At 35.6% G+C, this 15,012-nt stretch overlaps 1 long non-coding RNA gene across 1 annotated transcript in view; it reads left to right on the top strand.

The window, feature by feature from the left end:
• Positions 1 to 6,941, top strand: part of LOC133279743 (uncharacterized) — a 36,092-nt gene extending 29,151 nt beyond the window's left edge. The window contains exon 3 of the long non-coding RNA XR_009746969.1: positions 6,616 to 6,941. This is a non-coding gene — a long non-coding RNA (uncharacterized LOC133279743). The remainder of the gene's footprint in view (positions 1 to 6,615) is intronic.
• Positions 6,942 to 15,012: the final 8,071 nt, after the last annotated feature.

The following is a 15,012-nucleotide window of genomic DNA, read 5'->3' as shown; positions in this document are numbered from 1 at the left end:
AATTTATCATCAGATCCTTTGAAATTTTTCCAGATTATAGGAGGAAAGACAGCAAAATTCAGCTGGACTCTGGGTCAGCAATTGTGGCATACAAATATCTCAGTTTTACAAAGATGCTCTCTAAAAGATTTCTCATATTCTTATAACAAGACCATACACCATGGCAATTTGGCTTCTGCCAAAGAAGTATAAAAGACAGTTTTACTTGAAATACCCAGAATCTGAGGTACAATGCAGTGCCTCTGTGTCTATGCTTCAGTATAATAGTGCCTCTCTCTCCTTCAATCCTGATCTCTAAGAAATCCTAAGAGAGCTCTTTTGAAATGAAGCAATGATCAGCTATTGATTACAGACATAGATATGCCATTTTAAGATACTACCTGTATTGCTGTTTTTGTTATTGCCAGTCTGCTGGAAAGCTGAAAAGCTCGCATAATCATCTCACATAATCTTCCATGCAAAGGCACCTGTGTTAGTTTAAATATCATTCTATGTATGAGAAACTTACTGGACTGGCTTTGAAAAGAAATAAAACTGCAAATAAAATTGTTACAGATTGAGTATTTCTGATATTTTATTTCTTTTCTATTATTCTTCTACTGTATTATTTAAGGGAATTGAGCTGTTTTTCAATCTGAATAACACTTGCATGGGTATTATTTAACGAAATTGTAACATGAACAATGTTTTACAAGATCAAAATATAACTTATAAGAGCTTAGTAATGTAACTGTCAAGCAATTTCTTTTTAAACATTTGAAGTTTTTTTGATTTTTTTAATATTCTGTTCTATTCCTTTTCACCATTAAGATACAGCAAGCATCAGAATATGCATTAAATTATTCACATTTGTACTTATGGAACTGCAATGCATTAAATGATAGAGATGATAATTCCTTTCTGAAAACTGTGGACAACTGAAGTAAGAAATAGCAAGCACCTATCACAATATCAAATCATGAAGAGAAAACAATCTCAAACCATATACTTTTATCAACCAGAGGGACTATTTTAGCAACTCTTAGAAGTTAACTTGAGTCCATTTTATATGACATTTACAACTATATGATAGCTGGGTTATTTGGAACAAGAGCAATAAGCCTCAAATCAAAGGTTTACAAATGCAATATCAAAATAATATACCATATGCCTCTGTTCTGTTCTATTTAAAACCTGGAGTATATGCATTTAGTGGACTCTGTTTTTCTAGGAGACATTACTTATGATGTGGTAATATCTTAGCATTGGTGGGCTATAGTTTATAAAATTGACTGCCTAAGTGTATCGTAAAGTATCACAGTATAACATGCTTCCTATACTGTCATTGATATCTGATTTATCATCATTTTCTATCTGTGCTTTTGCCATGATTTACCCAGTGAACAAAGAAAAAATATAATAATGATCAGTTTTTAAATTCAAGCACCCTAATCAATGAATTTGCAGAAGTGAGCATTTAGTTTAATAAAATCCTGGAATTGAAATGGCTAGTGATTAATTTCACTTTGAGAAATCTTGATTAAAGCTCCTTAAGAAATGTACATGAAAGCTGAACAGCTTTCACTGAACAATTATTTTGCTTTGGTTGTTAGTTTAGGCAAGTGTTGAAGGTGGCTTACAAACATAGGACAAGACTATGGTGCATTTTCTACAGGTGATATTTTCTATAGGACCACTGAAAATGTTCACTGCTCTTCAGGAGTGTGAGGATCCCAGGAAATATGATATATAAACAAGAATGCATGATCAGTAAGCATGATCTGCAAGCTTTCTTCCTGGGAGCAAATGAAGCCCAGAAGACTGCCTACATGTGCAATCTGCAGTCTCAAAAAGGTGAAAATGAGTTAATCACACACTTTCACCCATTCATTTAACTTACTACCTGGGCTTTTGTTCACTAATTTCAGAAAATAGAGTAATATGTCTAGTTATTACTAGCTAAAGAACTGAATGAATTTTTGCCAATCAAAGTAGTCTTTAACATAATCTTCTTTACCCTGTGATATTTAACAATGCAAGATATGATTGCATCCCTTTATCATAGATATATTTCTAACTTTTAGGCATATTGCATTTACATTTTATTTTTAAACCTTATAACATGAAAAAATGTGCAAGCAGATTTGTTGAATTTTTTTTTTTTTTAGCAGATAGTAGTAGATAATAAGAGGAACAGGTTGACAGTAAAAATGTATATAATTTGCCTTTTTTTTTTACATGCATGCAAATAATTCTTAACAACCCTACTGCATACTCTCATACTTTATCAGAATTACACCCCATGTATCAGTAAGTAATGTGACAAGGGAACTTCTTTATGCCTGATATAAATCAATGATTGCTGCCTTAATTTAAAAGCTGAGTGATGATAAGATGCTGTGACTCAATACATTTGAGCTTCTAATATTATGCAGAAGAACATAAAACCTGTTTGTGCATTATAATGTAGCAATAATGTATCCCTTCCTAATCACTACAATACCTATCTTTTCTAGCTTGCCTATAGCATGCATAATAAAAAGTTTGCAAAATGTGGAGAAATTCTAATTTTCATATACCTGCATTATGAATCCCTGCAGCTATTAAAAAAATACTAAAAACATTAAACTATGAGGATAAAATACAATTTACAGAGTACATTTTGTTATTATTGCCTTTGAAGATAGCATCAGTTGTCTACACAGCCCCATAAAATGTTTTAAGTTTTCTAAGATACACCTTAATATACTTATCTTTCCTTTCTTAAAAAAAACAGATAAACCAACAACAACACCCTGAATTATAAACAAACAAAAGCAAGAAATAACTTACTGCTTGCCTAAGTTGACCTCAGGTTTGAGAATCAAGGATTGCTTTTTGTGGGCTCTGACATTAGCTAAACTAAATCCTAAAGCACATTCTTAGATGGTGTGAAGTTGGCCTAATTGTGTTCATGTGAAGTGACACTGATTTGCACAAGCTGCAGATCAGGGCCTTTACAGGACTAACCACCTGCCCATGTTTCAGAATTAACTGGGGATAAGACTGATTGTTTTGTAACTATTTAGTAGAGGATTGGCTACCGATTAGTTCTTTTTGACATTGTCTCTTTAACCTTGTAGAGATATCTCAGTGGGAAAAGAAATGTGAATGGAGAAGGTGGAACAGGATGATAAGGAAGCTGTGATATTTTCTAGTGCAAGAAATTAATCGTTTAATATACATTCAATGTGAACTTTGTGATCTATAGGAGATGTAGGGATGTTTCTTTTAGCTTTTCGTATAGTCCCCTCAAGCTTATAGATCAGTACTCTTTCTTTTCCAGCTGATCTATGTATCTAAGACAAGAGTGAGAGGGAGGGGGTATTTTTTCCTATATTGGAATCGCTTCACAAAGAAGGGGTTTTGAGGGGTTTCTTCAGTATAAATCTTGTCATTCTAGTTCAAAGCAATAAATTCAAACAAATTTGCAAAATATACAAACCAGTAAGTTCACGATGCTAATATAGATATGGTTGTTTATGTTCTCACCCCATTTCGCTACGTGTGAAATGTTGAAAGCAATTGTAGAGACCACAAGCATTTTGGTCCTGGCTTTAAGTAAAAGAAACTGTAAAAAGGGAGTTATTGCCTAACTTAACAAAAGCTTTAGCAATACTTGCGTTTTCTTTTGAACAGAAGTTTCATAGAATGAAAAAACCCATTGTTCACTGGTAGAATACAAAGATAAAATCTTTTTTGTTGTTGGTGGTGGTGTTTTTTTTTTATTTTGTATTGGGTTTTGGTGGCGTTTTTTGTTTCTTTTTTTTAGCAATACAAGACAGTAATGAACCTCATAAATAGGCTTACAGCTAGTGTTTAAAAAATCTGCTAACGATCTCACTAATGGAAGCTAGATTTGGGCATCAGGTTTATGTCCAGAGCAGCCATTTTATAAGGAGTCACTGATAGAGGGACTTTTACTTTAGGATCTTCTGTTCTTCAATTAGAAGAACATGTATTATGAGGAATAATTATTTCAGTGGGCACATTTATATGTACTATTTTTTCTTTTAAATTCTGAGGATCTTCTTTACACATGAACACTTCAATTATCAAAAAAATATTCTCATGATTTCAAGCTTAAATACATAAACTCTTAAAAGAATCCAGAATACCTAGTTTCCATTGGTGTGTGATTCTAAAAATGTCAAGTGTATTTGTATGACATAGTACTCTTCCACCTTTAAACACCGTTTTTGACCTATAGGAAATCAAGTTTCAGACTGATGACAGAGACAAATAATCCCTTATTTTTAGTGCAGTAGCAGGGCTGAACAAAATGACTCAGGTGAGATATTCAGATTGGATATTTGTATCATCCTACTAGCAGGAAGAGATTATAAAGTGTTTTACAGCAAGTTTATTTAGAAACTACAGGGCCCAGTGATGATACTGATCAAGACAGTGAAAAATTTCCAGCTAATTACAGTTAAGTTCAGGTACAGAACAGCTAACCTCTATTAGATTTTATTGCTCACCTCTTGGGCTGTTTAAAATACACACAAACTTTCCATTTTCCTCTGCCCTCCAGGGTAAGTACTTGCAGTATTCATCCTTGATGAATAGTACATGCAATCAATGACTTTGACCTATGAACTTCCCCCACTGTGGTTCTGCTGGGAAAGGACTGCACCTTTGCCCAGCAGTTACAAGGCCATTATTTTGAGGATGTATCCTGGGTTCAGCAGCAGCCGTCATTTTTCTCCTTGGTAGCTGGTGCAGTGCTGTGTTTTGACTTTCGGCTTGGGAACAGAGCTGATAACAAGGATGTTTTGGTTTTGGCCAAGGACTTTGTGAGCCTCATGCCCTGCCAGGGAGGAGAGGAAGCCGGGAGGAAGCAGAGACAGGACACCTGACCCAAGCTAGCCAAAGAGTTATTCCATACCACAGCACGTCATGCCCAGGATGTAACTGTGAGTTACCCGGAAGGGCTGGGGGACTGCAGGGTTGGAGGAGGTATGGGTCGGTGCTTGGTCGGGCTGGGGGGGCGAGTTATCGGTCAGCGGGTGGTGAGGTGTTGTATTCTCTTCCCTTGTTATTTCCTTTATCATTATTATCATTGGTGGTAGCAGTAGTGATTTGTGTTATACCTTAGTTACTAAACTGTTCTTATCTCAACGCATGGGAGCTGCATTCTTTTCGATTCTCCTCTCTGTCCCTCTGGGAGTAGGGGGAGGGAAAGAAGGTGTGTGGGGGGGGGAGTGAGTGAACGAGCTGCCTGACTGGGTTTAAACCACGACAGGATGTCAGGCACACCAAATGGAGAAAGCAAGTTCCCAAGCCTTGTGCTCTGACTCTGCTCCTATCTCAGTATTATCCTTCAGTTTAATGGGAACATAAAAAAATCTTGAGGCCCTGATTTTGATTTTATGTAATTGAAGACCAAACTCTGGAGCTCAATTTAAGAAAAGAATTTGACATTTCATGTTGCAGAGACTTAACCTTGTTAGAAGCAGGGAGACGACTATCTATTGATGTCTAATATTAATTATATTAAGTCTAAGCCCAAATTTATTAATTAAACCACAAACAAATCAATATTAGACTGTTAGGTTTGAAAGAATTCACAGCCTGAAATCTAATTTAAAGATAGAAACAGCAGGTTTTCAAACTTTTCCTCCATTATCCAAAATCCTTGGATAATAAATGATTATTAGAATTTTGATGATTTTATGTTACTACCAAAAAAATGACGTCTCTGATATAGGTAAACCCATAAACCAGCTGAACTCATTAATTTACCTTATATAATTGACAAGTTGGTCATCCCTTAGAAAAGTTCTAGATTTTGAAAATTTAAAAAAATTAAATAAGTAATCTAAAGATGACAGGTTATTTATCTCTGAGTCCCTTCTTTTGCATCTCCATTGATTTTCATGCATGAAAGTAAATAAATACTAGCCAGTAGGTTTTTTCGTTTTTTGTTACAGTTACACATTACACATTCCTCATATATTTTTACTAATTATAAAGTAAACATATCTTTTTAGAACAGATTTCTCATTCACCAGGTTATCATTCTTCAGGGACTAGAATTTTAGACTCATACCATATTCAAAAGCAAATATTTATTTTAGTCTTCTGGGCTTCTTTATTTTTCAAAATGTTGTGACAAGCCTTGGAAAATAAGGTGGTTTTTAAAAAGGAATTATGAATGTAAAAACTATGCATACAGAATGAGGTAAGTTTAAACCTGCAGAAGACAAAGGTAATGGAATTAGGAAGAATTCATCTGGGATGCAAATTCATTTACATTGATAAATGGAAAAGAAATAACTTCTGGGTGTGTTCTTGTGATGAATTTCCTATGTTAACTTTCTGAGAATATCTGGGGGTACAGTGTTATAAATATGGCTAGCAGGGTCCTAGGAAGCAAATATATGTTAATCTTCACAAATTTGCCTTGGTTTTATCTCTTGTCATGATCCAGCTTACACGGCATTTCTTCTCTTCCATTAATTCAAAATTTGAGCCAAACTCAGAGACAGTTTGCTCATCTCCCTCACTGTTAAAGAGCCCACAATGAGTTTGCATGGAAAATCGAAGAAGAAACATTACAGAAACAGCTACAAGAAGTGATGTTGATTTTACTAGCTGTCCAGTGGGGATCAGGGGAGGATTCATGTGAAGTTTGTTTCTCATTGAAGAATAACAAAATGCCACAAAACATAAGTTTTTGAGCTTGTAAATGCCTGTGTTCTTTTCTTGGACACTAGCCCCAAACCAAGCTATCAGTATAGGCGAGTATGTATACGTTCCTAACAAACACTTTACATAAGAATATGAAATGCTAGATAATGTACACTAAAAAGCTGGAAAAGATTTGAAGTGAAATGAAAAGCCGCAAATTCCAACAGTAAATATATTTTGAACAGTTTACACACTTTAATAGTGTATCTATATATTCTTCCTCCTGACTTTATTAGGTACCTATAGATCTCCTTGTATTTTAAAGACTCATAAACACAAACTTACATTTATGCTCAGTGTTAAACATTGCTTTCTTAAAATAATCCCAAAAATTTTCTGAGGGATTCCTTTGCCGCAGAAAATGTATTAATTCATAATTTTACAGGATGACTCATTGATTTATCTTACTGTATTTCATTTTATTTCTTGTGTGGAATTTGCACAGCAATTAGCCTTTGAGGTTTCTGACAGTTCTCTCTTTCAAGTTTTCCTTTTGAGGAATCACTTCAGCCTTAGTTGGATTTAATATATTTCTTTGTGGAGCTCTTAAGATGCAAATATGAAGGGAAGATTTAACATTATCATAGTATATCCTGTCCTCCTTCTTTCAGTAAATCCAATCTAAACATGTATGGGAAAATAGTTTCAACATCATCAGTGATAAACAGTGAAACAGTCTTATTTAGATTGATAAGTATTTGTTAAAACTGAAGTATTCAAGCATCCACATATACTTATGCGTGGCTATATGCACGTTCACAGCCAACAATTAGAGGTTAGGCTGCTGAAACCACTGCAAGATGTTTTTAGTTATTTCAGTGTGTATTACAGTGGAGATGTGGTTAAATGGTAAGTTATATCTTTTTCTTAAAATTGTAGCTTTTCAAATCTACTGAATGTTCACAGTTCTGATTAACTTTAATCTGTATATTTCTTCAGAATATCATGCCAAATATTCATCCATGCTAAGGTGACAATGCTTAAACTTCTTTAAAATGTTTAGTAGAAAAACATTACAGTGGAACCTTTTTAGTACACATATCCCTGGATTCAAGTTGACCACATAACCCTGGATAGAAATGTGCCTTTTTCGATGAAAAAGGGCGATGAGGCATGGGAATTCATAATATTAGTGCATTACAGCAAATGGGAACATGTCCTAGCAGAGAGGATGGCTGCCCAAGGCAACCAAACTGCTGTTCCCAGATCCACCATAACAGCACATCAATTAAATGTTTCAGAAGACACACTTCTTAATAAAAGACTCTCTTTTTTTGGTAGACAACAGAAATCAGTTTCAACTGCCTACACGCCTCTAAGTGCTTCCAATGGAACTGTGCCCAACACATAACTTTATTATTATTGATACCTCCAAATGTTCAACACCACTAGAAATAGAAAATATTTATAAGTATGGATATATTGGCAGTTGCTGTTGGGTCAGAGGATATAATCAGATGGAAATGTACATTTCCTTCCTGACTAGGGACTCTATATTTAGATTATGTACTTGACTCCTTTATTCTATCTTTGGAAATACAGAGGACATCATCATTATGATATACTAAGGGTCACAACTCATATGGATCACAGCAATGTAGATATCCATAGGTCTGAACATGCAAACTTATAAAATACATCATGAAATGTAACAATCTCTGCTGAGTCAATGCAATATCTACAGCAGGAAGAAAACACAAATAAGGGTTAGTAATAAAGTGGTAAAGACCAAAGATGTGCTTTACTCTTTACATAAATGCATTGTCACAATAATTCTAAGAGGTTGGCAAGACAAAATATTTCAGAATTGCTCCAATAAATGCCCTGAAACTTGCAGCTTCATGTGTCTGACATATATCATTAGTGTGAGTGGGTACTATTATGTCACAATTAAAGAATTGTGCCAGGAAAGCAGGCTTCTGAGTCTGATATTGCCAGGGAAAGAAGATTGCCTGCTTAGATGTAGTATACGTAACATTGCAAGACAAAGTTGTTCATGATCTTGCAGATTGGAGGCCACCTGGAAAAGGCCTGTGAGTGAACAGATAATTAATCAAGTTGAGAAATATTTCCACTTAATGGAAGCCATCACCCTTTGCAATGAAATCTACTTCCATCACAGGTGGGAACAAAAATAAATGCACACTGAAAAGTGAAGGTGGAAATGTTGAGCCAAAGACATTGCTGGGGAATGGAGAACCGAAATCCTGACAACTGAGCCATCAGCTTCAGCAGGCATGGGCTGCACAGGCAGGCATTATTTTTCATGAAATTACTAATAGCGTTCAGTTTATAAGGTGCTTGGAAGCAAACAGCTGCTTTATTTTAAGAAATTATTTTTTTCTGTCTACCTACCCGTTGGTGACACATTCCCACTTCCTAAGCAAAGGGAGGAGAAATGAATACTGAGCCAACTCTAAAAACAAAATGTGTGGTTTCCTGTGAAGAGAGAGCTCTGGCAGCAACAAAATGACTGTAGTCTACAGCAGTGTCCTGGAAAGCCTGTCTGGCTGCTGGTGCTGCTCCTGAGACAGGCAATGGTGTGGCATGGTGCCCTGCTTTGGGCAGTTAGGAGGTGATGGCAGAAACCGTTGCTTCTAGAAGGAATCATAAACATCAGCTGCTGCAGTGGGTAGCTGAGCCCTTCTACTATATTTTACTATTTTCTTCTCAGTCGCTGCTTCTCCCTTCTCATCTTCCAACACAGAAATGACTCAATGGTAGTAAGCCCTTGGTACTGTGGCAATAAAATTCAGCTTTATTCTTCCTTTTCAGAAATCTTTGCACCATTTCTGAGTTAGTAAGTGCCTTGCAATGATTAGCACCTAAGTGCTTTAGTGTGGTACATCCTTTAGTTACACTTTCAACTGAGATTTGAGATTCAGAAATGCACTGAGATGTGATATTGCAACCATTTCAATTTGCAAGAAAGCAGCTGGGAAACTGGAGTATCTTAATAGGCCATAGTTCCTTTGTTGAATATGTTAGATCACATAAGCCGGACCAAAAGAAAAGTCCACATAAATTGCATATTTTGCAACCCAAAGGCACTTGATGTAAGCATAACTTTTTTTATATATCCTAAAAGTTTTGGCGTTTTAAAATTGATACATTTGGAAGTTTCATTTGAGTAGTTTTTATGTTAATTAAACTAAATTTTAATCTAGGCCCATATTTAAATACCAAAAGGATATTTAAATATGGGTTTAGAGTAAAAGAAAGTATTGCTTGTGCACAGAATTTTTTTTTTTTTTTAATATAAATTATTGTCATTCTTCATTTGTGCTGGGCTAGTGTTATCTTTTAAATTTCAGAATAGATACCAAACTAGAAAATCAATTTCCTCCCCAGTAGAGGACATTGTGAGGAACACTGAAAGAATAAAGTTAAAGAGGGCATCTGTTGCCTTTTAACATGTCTTCTATCTTGATATGGAATGCTCTCAAAAGTGGCACAGAAGTCCTGGATGCTATTGATTTTCATGCTACTTTCAGCTTTTAACGTGATTGTACAAAAACAAATGCGAGAGCAATAAAATGCACAACTTTCATTGAAAGTTTCCTACTTAAGTCTGGTGTTTCAAGGGAAGTTAAAACTGTTTTCAGTAGGGAATAATATAAAGGACCTCATGTCTAGTACATAAAACCTTTAAGGAATTGTCTCTTTTTTAAAATGTCAGGGTTTGGTTAAATATAAAGAAAATGTGCTCTGGGATCTGCCCTATTTCACACTAAGTGCAGTAATGGAACACGTGCTTTTCTTATTTATTATAAGCAGAAAACCCAACAGATCATTTCAGCCACAGAGAAATGCCTGTAGTTTTTGACATTTTCTGTGCCATGCTTCAATGTTTATGATGTTTTCCTGAGGGAATATTTATCTTAGAAACCACCACAGAAAATCACAGGCCTCAAAAATCAAAGGAAAGGACATGGATATGAAAAACTACAGGCACATCTGTATATGAGAAAAAGCAACTAAAAGTAAGTGAAGTAAAAAGAGCATTTCATTGCTAATTAAAAAAATTCCACATTTAAAGGCCAAGTAATGGAATCTCTACTGATGAGGAAATGCGTATGTATGAACAGATGCAAAGAAAGTAATTATATGTCTTGTTATATTTAATCCAATTAAGAGTCATGATGACTTTAAGGTATGTGCTTAGAAAGAAATATGTGGAAAAAAAACAACCCTGAAGTATGTATTCTGACCAATGCATTAGATTCAGTACAAACAGAAGCTTTCCTGTGGCCCCTGTGTGAATTTTCTCTCAAATACAATGCAGACCTAAACTCTGTTCTTCCTTGTGCAAAAACAACTTACAGAAAGAAAGCTTCTGAAATAAAAATTAACACAGAACAAACAAGATACAGTATAATGTTTCTATAAAGGAAAAACTATGTTATAAAAGAGACTATCTCCTGTAAAAAAAAAAAAAAAAAAAGAGGATGTTATTCACTGATCTGTACAGACAGATGTATGAGTATATATGAATGCTAGCATTTTAATCACTTTTTATAGTGATAACATTTTTTACTTCATTAATGTAATCAGTATCTATGGTGCAGTGCTAACAGAGAAAGCAGGAGGAAATGAGTAATGATTGAGTGGCTGATGGCTCTTTTACACTCACTGTACTTCTCTGTAGGTATAGAAGACTGGCCATCTGAGTTTAATTATATTGCAGAACTAGGGCAAAATGCATGTATCTTAGGAGATAAGATTAATGACTAACAATGTAAAAGTGCAGGATTTTTGTGGGTGTTTTGCTTGTTTGGTTGGTACTTTTTCTCCCAATTGTATATTTAATTGATTTACAAACTATTTTATCTGGGATAGCCAAACATTCTCAAAGGACAAAATTAAAATTCAGTGTGCTTAGAAAGGCTTCTATCTTGGATTGGAGGAAGAGGTGACCCTTAAGAGATCTTTTACTCGGTTATACTTTCATCATCTTTCTAGCAATGCATATTTTATTCATGTTAATACTGCCTTGGACATCTGCTATATAAATGCATAGCACCCTTTCCTAAGAAGCAGACAGCCAGTTGTGAAGGGTACTACAGAAAGGTCAGAACAGAATTAAAATTCTGGTATTTTGCCATTAGCTTGGTACAGAGCCAAATATTTTGGAAAACTACTTCTTTCCACTGAAACTGCATGTGGTCCCTGTAGGAGAGGTCTGAATAGGCCTTATCTTCCTGGCAACTCATCCTTTCCATAACCTTTCCAGAGAGTAGTGGCTGTTACAGTAAAAGACAAATGAATCTGTGGGACAAATGCATTGTGCTGTGAGAGCTCAGGAACATGGTTTGTGTCCCAGTGCCAACACAGGGGGCAAGTCTTGTAGCACATCATAATTCCTTCATGCCTTAACATCCCTCTCTGGTATGCTAAGGTGCATAAAAGCACACCTTGCTTCCAAGTAAAGCTTGGAGTTTACCTTTAGGGTTAGTGACAATTGTGGGGTGACCTAGTAATAGCTCAACAGAGTTTAGATATGTACACATGTCCTGGGGATTTGTGTGTGTGTGCATCTGTCTACATGTGTGTGCATGTCTGTTTGCATGTACAGATGCAAGAAACTTTCAGAGACTTAGGTACAAGGCAAGCATACAGTAAGGTACCAGATTCCTCTTTCAGCCACTAACTACCTTTGGATTCAGTTCACATGTGTGTTTACTGTCATGCAACAAACACTAGGTAGATGGTCCTCGTTTCTCTAACAGGGTCAAAGTGATTTTTTAATATGGAAAAGAAAATGTTAAAGAAAAGTCAAGCTTGCTTTTCTACAACCAATAAGAAATTAATTTCTCTTGCTAAGGAATATATCTTGATGGTGAAAAATTGAAGAATATTTAGGGCCTACTTAATGGAAAAATTAATTGCCTGATAACATTTTTGTAAAGTTGCAGTGAATGAGTACAAAATGTACCATTTCAATATTTATCTAACTGCCTTCTGACTTGCACATAATAAAACCTGACCACAGTTATGAAGACCAAAATAAATTAAAAAGTGAATTAATTTAAAGGTAAAATCCAGTAGATTTCTGATAACTTTTTTACTAAATCCAGAATCCTTTCCTCTAAGTATGGGATTTTTAGTTAATAATGGAGTTATGTGAAAGCACAGATACATATCTGTCAGTTATGTGCTGCACTATATCATATGTCTGACATATGACATGAAGATGAAATGCATTATTCTTTGTAAGAATTCAGTACTACAATATTATGCACTATATTGGATATACAGTATAGCTATGCTCTATAACACTACGTTAAAAGAGCAAAAGGAAAAGTAAAGTCCTGCCGCAAACAGCCCTTATTGAGCTATATTACCAGTGTGCTAGTTAGTAACTTCTCAACAAGGGCAGTGTGTCTGAATAATGCCACCATCTCAGCATGATAAAATACAGTTTGGATGTTCAGAAAGCTTTAAGAAATACTAGATATGAATAAAAACCTGCATCTGAACTTCACAAACAATGAGGGTCCTTTGTGACCTATCTCAGCTAAATCCATTTCTTTACAATCTGTGACTCTCAGGAAAATTTTGCTTATAAGGATTCCCTACATGCCTACAAAATCAAAGTAGATAAAAGTGCTAGATGCTGTGAATGAATGGTTCTTTTGGATTTTTTAGTATTTTAACATCCAACTTGCAAACCTGGACAAATGCATTTTGTAGGGGCAGTTGCCCCTATGGGAACAGTTAGATTAAAGATACGAGTAGCTAATAAAACAACAAAGGCATTTTTAGTCATGCCACAGCACTGGTTAGGTGCTCATGAGGTCCTTAAGTGTTATACCCACATGTTCGTGAGCAGCCAGAAACTCTGAGGACATTGGCTCTCTGTCTGCAACATTTCACTTGTCACCTTATTCCCAAGACTACTGATGATACCTCGGCTTTCATGAGTGTTTAGATGTGCTAGATTTACAGTGCATTCTCCAAGGCTTCTGTTAGTTGAGAGAAGACATCCATATTTTCTAAGAGACTTCAACCACGATTACCCTTTATTTTAAATAGCACAGAAAATAGATGTAGCAAAAATAATAAACATATTCTGTATGGTTTTGTCTGTCAGGAAATTGGTCAGCTTTCAGGAAGTGAGTCAAAGTCCACTAGGAGTCTTTTGTGCCTGGTATGCCATTTCTCTCGTACATCACAGAAGCAGAGACTCTCATCTACACACTGATTACCCCTTTATTTTGCTGTCCATACACCGACAGGGTAAAATACACTTTATTTTAGAACTCTTAGATATACCATTGCCTTATGTTCCTCTAGTCAGCCTATTCAAATGATTAAGTTCCTCTCTCACATGCTGGCTACCAGACCACAGGGCAGTATAAGACTGATTTATCTACAGAACTCCACAGGTAAATCTATTCAAATGTCATTGAGCCCAGATATTTCACCCTTCCAGCTTAGACCTGGTGGCGAGCCTTGCGTTAGTCCATTGACTGCCTTTTCCTAAATTCCAGGCAGTATCTCTGAACAGAATTTAATCCCTTGAAGTCAGTTAAGCAACCAAGATCACACAGTTACACTAAGTGACACTCAGTATTTCATAAAAATACTGCAAAAAAAGAAAATCCCCTATGGTCTTCAATAGCTGACATTTGTTGAAATAATTTATGCCTAGGCTTCTAAAGATGATCAGCCAGGAGAGGTCTGCCCACATGAGATTTTAAACATATTTTATCTAATTCAGACCTCTTTAAGCATTCCTCAAAGGCTTCAGGTTTGCCTGTGAGCCCCTCATTTGTGCAGAATTTGGGAGTCCAGTGCTAAGTAACAAATTAGTACAGCATATTCAGGAATAAGAAGTGCAGTCTTATGCTTATTCTTTTCATCACACTTGTACTAACTACATTGTAAAGAACTGTGAACTAATTTGCATTCCCAGCTCTTTCTGGGGTTGTGTTTTCTATGAAGTTTCATTTGGCTTTTAAGTCTTCGTATTCTTTTTCTCCCCATACATCCTTTTCCTCAGTGCTCATTTTATCTCTTGACAAGAGAGATCAGGCATCCAACTAACTGTGATAGGAGTTAATAAATGTTAAGAGCCTCTCTCAGAGTGACATGCAGGGTCTTGATCTGAGAAAAGTAGCTGTGTGGCTGTAGGCTTGTAAGGAGTTTGGTGACCATATGAACTCTCTGTCTTCACCAGCCTGTCAACAGCATAGAAAGAGTAAATCGTATGATACAATCTGGGTGACTTAAAATCATAAATGTTCCCATTATAGAAATTGTCCCATAATTTGGAATTTTGCTTCAGAGATTACTCAA

Source organism: Pezoporus flaviventris, unplaced genomic scaffold (genome assembly GCF_033815535.1).
Source record: "Pezoporus flaviventris isolate CSIRO_AGI_PZ_B2104156 unplaced genomic scaffold, CSIRO_AGI_Pfla_v1 ptg000002l, whole genome shotgun sequence".
Taxonomy (NCBI): Eukaryota; Metazoa; Chordata; class Aves; order Psittaciformes; family Psittacidae; genus Pezoporus; species Pezoporus flaviventris.
This window is presented reverse-complemented; position numbering and strand designations above follow the sequence as displayed.